Raw genomic sequence first — 8,038 nt, 5'->3', positions numbered from 1 at the left:
TGTTCTTCTGACAGACACTAATGTATTCATCTTACAGGCACTGATGCGTTCACCTGACGGACACTAATGTGTTTACACGACAGACACTAATGTGTTCACCTGACAGGCAATGATGCATTCAACTTACAGACCCTAATGTGTTCATCTGACAGACACTGATGTGTTCACCTGACCGGGAATAATGTGCTCACATGACAGACACTAATGTGTTCACCTGACAGACACTAAAATATTCATGTGACTGGCACTAATGTGTTCACCTCACAGACACTCGTGTGTTCGTCTGACAGACATTAATGTGTTCACCTGACACGCACTAATATGTTCATCTGACAGACACTAATGTGTTTATCTGACAAACACTAATGTATTCAGCTGACAAACACTAATGTGTTCATCTGACAGAAACTAACGTGTTAATGTGACAGACACTAATGTGTTAATGTGAGTGGGACTATTATGTTCACCTGACCGACACTAATGTGTTCATCGGACAAACACTAATGTGTTCATCTGACAGACACTAATGTGTTCACCTGACAGACACTTATGTTTTCACCTGACAGACACTGATGCGTTCACCTGATAGACACTAATATGTTCATGTGACAGGCAATAATGTGTTCACCTGACAGACACTAATGTCTTCACATGACAGACACTAATGTGTTAATGTGACAGACACTAATGTGTTAATGTGACTGGTACTATTATGTTCACCTGACAGGCACTAATGTGTTCACCTGACACACACTAATGTGTTCACCTGATAGACATTAATGTTTTCATCTGACAGACACTAATGTGTTCATCCGACAGGCACTAATGTGTTCATCTGACAGACACTAATGCGTTCACCTGACAGACACTAATGTGTTCAACTGACACACTAATTTGTTCATCTGACAGACACTGATGTGTTCACCTGACAGACACTAATGTGTTCAACTGACCGACACTAATTTGTTCATCTGACAGACACTGATGTGTTCACCTGACAGACACTAATGTGTTTGCCCGACAGACATTAATGTGTTCATCTGACAGACACTGATGTGTTCACCTGACAGACACTAATGTGTTCACCTGACAGACACTAATGTGTTCACATAACAGGCACTGATACGTTCACCTGGCTGACACTAATATGTTCATGTGCCAGGCACTTATGTGTTCACTTCACAGGCACTAATGTGTTCATCTGACAGACATAAATGTGTTAATCTGACAGACACAAATGTGTTTTTCTGACAGACACTAATGTGTACATCTTACAGGCACTGATGCGTTCACCTGATGGACACTAATGTGTTTTTAACGACAGACACTGATGTGTTCACCTGACAGGCAATGATGCGTTCAACTGACAGACTCTAATGTGTTCATCTGACAGACACTAATATGTTCATCTGACAGACACTAACGTGTTCATATGACAGACACTAATGTGTTCATCTGACAGACACTAATGTGTTCATCTTACAGGCACTGCTGCGTTCACCTGACGGACACTAATGTTTCTACACGACGGACACTAATGTATTCACCTGACAGGCACTAATGTGTTCACCTCACAGACACTAATGTGTTCATCTGACAGACATTAATGTGTTCACCTGACTGAGACTAATGTGTTCATCTGACAGGCACTAATGTGTTCACCTGACAGGCACTAATATGTTCATGTGACAGGCACTAATGTGTTCATCTGAGAGACACTAACGTGTTCATCTGACGAGAACTAATGTGTTCATCTGAAAGACATTAATGTGTTCATCTGACAGACACTAATGTGTTCGTCTGACAGGCACTAATTTGTTCATCTGACAGGCACTAATGTGTTAAAGTGACAGGCACTAATGTGTTAATGTGACTGGTACTATTATGTTCATCTAACAGGGACTAATGTGATCATGTGACAAACACTAATGTGATCGTTTAAGGGGCACTAATATTTTCACCTAACTGGCACTAATGTGTTCATCTGACAGACACTAACGTGTTAATCTGACAAGCACTGAAGTGTTCATCTGACAGACACTAACGTGTTCATTTGACAGACACTAATGTGTTCATCTGACAGGCACTAATTTGTTCACTTGACAGACATTAATGTGTTCATCTGACAGACACTAATTTGTTCATCTGACAGACACTGATGTGTTCACCTGACAGACACTAATGTGTTCACCTGACAGGCAATGATGCGTTCACCTGACAGACACTAATGTGTTTACCTGACAGACACTAATGTGTTCACATAACAGGCACTGATACGTTCACCTGGCAGACATTAATATGTTCATGTGACAGGCACTTATGTGTTCACCTCACAGGTACTAATGTGTTCATCTGACAGACACTAATGTGTTCATCTGACAGACATAAATGTGTTCATCTGACAGACACTAATGTGTTTTTCTGACAGACACTAATATGTTCATCTTACAGGAACTGATGTGTTCACCTGACGGACACTAATGTGTTCACCTGACAGGCACTAATGTGTTCATCTGACAGGCACTAATGTGTTCATCTGACGGACACACATGTGTTCAACTGACAGACACAAATATGTTCTTCTGACAGACACTAATGTATTCATCTTACAGGCACTGATGCGTTCACCTGACGGACACTAATGTGTTTACACGACAGACACTAATGTGTTCACCTGACAGGCAATGATGCATTCAACTTACAGACCCTAATGTGTTCATCTGACAGACACTGATGTGTTCACCTGACCGGGAATAATGTGCTCACATGACAGACACTAATGTGTTCACCTGACAGACACTAAAATATTCATGTGACTGGCACTAATGTGTTCACCTCACAGACACTCGTGTGTTCGTCTGACAGACATTAATGTGTTCACCTGACACGCACTAATATGTTCATCTGACAGACACTAATGTGTTTATCTGACAAACACTAATGTATTCAGCTGACAAACACTAATGTGTTCATCTGACAGAAACTAACGTGTTAATGTGACAGACACTAATGTGTTAATGTGAGTGGGACTATTATGTTCACCTGACCGACACTAATGTGTTCATCGGACAAACACTAATGTGTTCATCTGACAGACACTAATGTGTTCACCTGACAGACACTTATGTTTTCACCTGACAGACACTGATGCGTTCACCTGATAGACACTAATATGTTCATGTGACAGGCAATAATGTGTTCACCTGACAGACACTAATGTCTTCACATGACAGACACTAATGTGTTAATGTGACAGACACTAATGTGTTAATGTGACTGGTACTATTATGTTCACCTGACAGGCACTAATGTGTTCACCTGACACACACTAATGTGTTCACCTGATAGACATTAATGTTTTCATCTGACAGACACTAATGTGTTCATCCGACAGGCACTAATGTGTTCATCTGACAGACACTAATGCGTTCACCTGACAGACACTAATGTGTTCAACTGACAGACACTAATTTGTTCATCTGACAGACACTGATGTGTTCACCTGACAGACACTAATGTGTTCAACTGACCGACACTAATTTGTTCATCTGACAGACACTGATGTGTTCACCTGACAGACACTAATGTGTTCAACTGACAGACACTAATTTGTTCACCTGACAGGCACTGATGTGTTTACCCGTCAGAGACTAATGTGTTCACCTGATAGGTAATGATGCGTTCACCTGACTGACACTAATGCGTTTACCCGACAGACACTAATTTGTTCATCTGACAGACACTGATGTGTTCACTTGGCAGACACTAATGTGTTCCACTGACAGGCACAAATGTGTTCCCCTATCAGGCACTGATGTGTTTACCTGACAGACTCTAACTTGTTAATGTTACAGACACTAATGTGTTAATGTGACTGGTACTATTATGTTCACCTGACAGAAACTAAAGTGTTCATCTGACCGAGACTAATGTGTTCATCTGACAGACACTAATATGTTCACCTGACAGGCACTAATGTGTTCACCTGTCAGACACTTATGTGTTGATCTGACGGAACCTAATGTCTTCATCTGACAGGCACTTATGTGTTCATCTGACAGACACAAATGTGTTCATCTGACAGACACTATTGTGTTCATCTGACAGGCACTAGGGTGTTCATCTGACTGACACTAATGTGTTCACCTGACTGACACTAATGTGTTCACCTGACAGACACTAATGTGTTCACCTGACAGGCACTAACGTGTTCATCTGACAGGCACTAATGTGTTCATGTGACAGGCACAAATGTGTTCACCTGACAGGCACTAATCTGTGCACCTGACAGTCACTAATGTGTTCATTTAACAGACACTAATGTGTTTATCTCACAAACACTAATGTGTTCATCTGACAGACACTAATGTGTTCACCTGACAGGCACAAGTGTGTTCACCTGACAGGCACAAATGTGTTCACCTGATAGGCACTAATGTGTTCACCTGACAGACACTAATGTGTTCACCTGACAGACACTAATGTGTTCACCTGACAGGCACTAACGTGTTCATCTGACAGGCACTAATGTGTTCATGTGACAGGCACAAATGTGTTCACCTGACAGGCACTAATCTGTGCACCTGATGGGCACTGATGTGTTCATCTGACAGGCACTAATGTGTTCAACTGACAGACACTAATGTGTTCATCTGACAGACACTAATGTGTTCACTTGATGGGCACTAATATGTTCACCTGACCGGCACTAATGTGTTCATCTGACAGGCAGTAATGTGTTCACTTAATGGGCACGAATATGTTCACCTGACAAGCACAAATGTGTTCACCTGACGGGCACCAATGTGTTCACTTGACGGGCACCAATGTGTTCACCTGACGGGCACTAATGTGTTCACTTGATGGGCACTAATGTGTTCATCTGACAGGCACTAATGTGTTCACCTCACAGGCACTAATATGTTCAACTGACAGGCACTAATGTGTTCACCTGATTGGCACTAATGTGTTCATCTGACAGACACTAATGTGTTCATCTGACAGAAACTAATGTGTTCATCTGACAGGCACAAATATTCATCTGACAACACTAATGTGTTCATCTGACAGACACTAATGTTTTCACCTGACAGACACTAATGTGTTCATCTGACAGGCACAAATATTCATCTGACAGACACTGATGTGTTCATCTGACAGACACTAATGTGTTCGTCTGACAGACACTAATGTGTTCGTCTGACAGACACTAAATGTGTTCACCTGACAGACACTAATGTGTTCGTCTGACAGACACTAATGTGTTCAGCTGACAGACACTAATGTGTTCAGCTGACAGCATCTAACGTGTTCGTCTGACAGACACTAATGTGTTCATCTGACAGACACTAAATGTGTTCATCTGACAGACACTAAATGTGTTCATCTGACAGGCACAAATATTCATCTGACAGACACTAATGTGTTCATCTGACAGACACTAATGTGTTCATCTGACAGACACTAATGTGTTCATCTGACAGGCACAAATATTCATCTGACAGACACTAATGTGTTCATCTGACAGACACTGATGTGTTCACCTGACAGAGACTAATGTGTTCATCTGACAGACTCTAACGTGTTCGTCTGACAGACACTAATGTGTTCATCTGACAGACACTAAATGTGTTCATCTGACAGACACTAAATGTGTTCACCTGACAGACACTAATCTATTCACCTGAAGGGCACAATTATGTTCATCTGCTAGGCACTAACGTGTTCTCTTGACGGGCACTAACGTGTTCTCTTGACGGGCACTAACGTGTTCTCTTGACAGGCACTAATGTGTTCTCTTGACGGGCACTGATATTTTCTCTTCATGGGTACTAATGTGATCATCTGACAGACACTAATATGATCATCTGACAGACACTAATGTGTTCTCTAACCGAGCACTAATCTATTCATCTATTGGTACTAATGTGTTCATCTATCGGACACTTTAACCTTATCACATAAAAACCGACACTAATGTGTTCACCTGACAGACACTAATGTGTTCATCTGACAGACACTAATGTGTTCACCTGACAGACACTAATGTGTTCATCTGACAGACACTAATGTGTTCACCTGACAGACACTAATGTGTTCACCTGACAGACACTAATGTGTTCCCCCAACACATTTGTAAACCTTGTTGGGAACAAAGCCTCAAATCTTTAAAGTTTATAAGGAGTTTTAACACAAGGTCAATCCAACTCAGGGTCAGTGTTATCAAAAGTCCAATTTACGCTATCGAACAGTCAAACTACCCACTGCTCAAACATATGTTTTCCATCTGGATGAAAAGATGCACATTTTTATCGATACATATCCAAGTTGTGATTTTTTGGTCAGAAAGCTCAATTTGAACCTTATCACTAAAAAGGTTGGTTTGTGGAATTGTTAGGTTTTATATAACTCATCATGCTGAGGCTCATAATACAAAAATAAGGAGGAAGTTCACACACACTTACATTGTCCAGACAAATTATTCATTATACAAACACACACACACTTACATTATCCAGACAAATTCTTTATTATACACACACACACACTTACATTATCCAGACAAATTCTTCATTATACACACACATACACACTTACATTATCCACACAAATTCTTCATTATACACACACACACACACTTACATTATCCAGACAAATTCTTCATTATACACGCACACACACGCTTACACTATCCAGACAAATTCTTCATTATACACACACACACACACACTTACATTATCCAGACAAATTCTTCATTATACACACACACACTCTTACACTATCCAGACAAATTCTTCATTATACACACACACACACTTACATTATCCAGACAAATTCTTCATTATACACACACACACACACTTACATTATCCAGACAAATTCTTCATTATGCACACACACACATTCTTACACTATCCAGACAAATTCTTCATTATGCACACACACACACTTACATTATCCAGACAAATTCTTCATTATACACACACACACACACACATACATTATCCAGACAAATTCATCATTATACACACACACACACACACTTACATTATCCAGACAAATTCTTCATTATACACACACATACACACTTACATTATCCAGACAAATACTTTATTATACACACACACAGGCTTACATTATCCAGACAAATTCTTCATTATACACACACACACACACTTACATTATCCAGACAAATTCTTCATTATACACACACACACTTACATTATCCAGACAAATTCTTCATTACACACACACACACACACACCTACATTATCCAGACAAATTCTTCATTATACACACACATACACACTTACATTATCCTGACAAATTCTTCATTATACACACACACACTTACGTTATCCACACAAATTCTTTATTATACACAAACACACACACACATTATCCAGACAAATTCTTTATTATAGACACACACACACACTTACATTATCCAGACAAATTCTTCATTATACACACACACACACGTACATTATCCAGACAAATTCTTCATTATACACAGACATACACACTTACATTATCCAGACAAGTTCTTTATTAAACACACACACACACTTACATTATCCAGACAAATTCTTCATTATACACACACACACACACTTACATTATCCAGACAAATTCTTCATTATACACACACACACATACACACACACTTACATTATCCACACAAATTCCTCATTATACACACACATACACACTTACATTATCCAGACAAATTCTTTACTATACACACACACACACACTTACATTATCCAGACAAATTCGTCATTATACACACACACACTTACATTATCCACACAAATTCTTCATGATACACACACATACACACTAACATTATCCACACAAATTCTTCATTATACACACACGTACACACTTACATTATCCAGACAAATTCTTCATTATACACACACACACTTACATTATCCAGACAAATTGTTCATTATACACACACACACACACTTACATTATCCAGACAAATTCTTCATTAAACACACACACACACTCTTACATTATCCAGACAAAT

Source organism: Cetorhinus maximus, chromosome 21 (genome assembly GCF_964194155.1).
Source record: "Cetorhinus maximus chromosome 21, sCetMax3.hap1.1, whole genome shotgun sequence".
In the NCBI taxonomy this organism is placed as follows: Eukaryota; Metazoa; Chordata; class Chondrichthyes; order Lamniformes; family Cetorhinidae; genus Cetorhinus; species Cetorhinus maximus.
Note: the sequence above shows the minus strand (reverse complement) of the source record.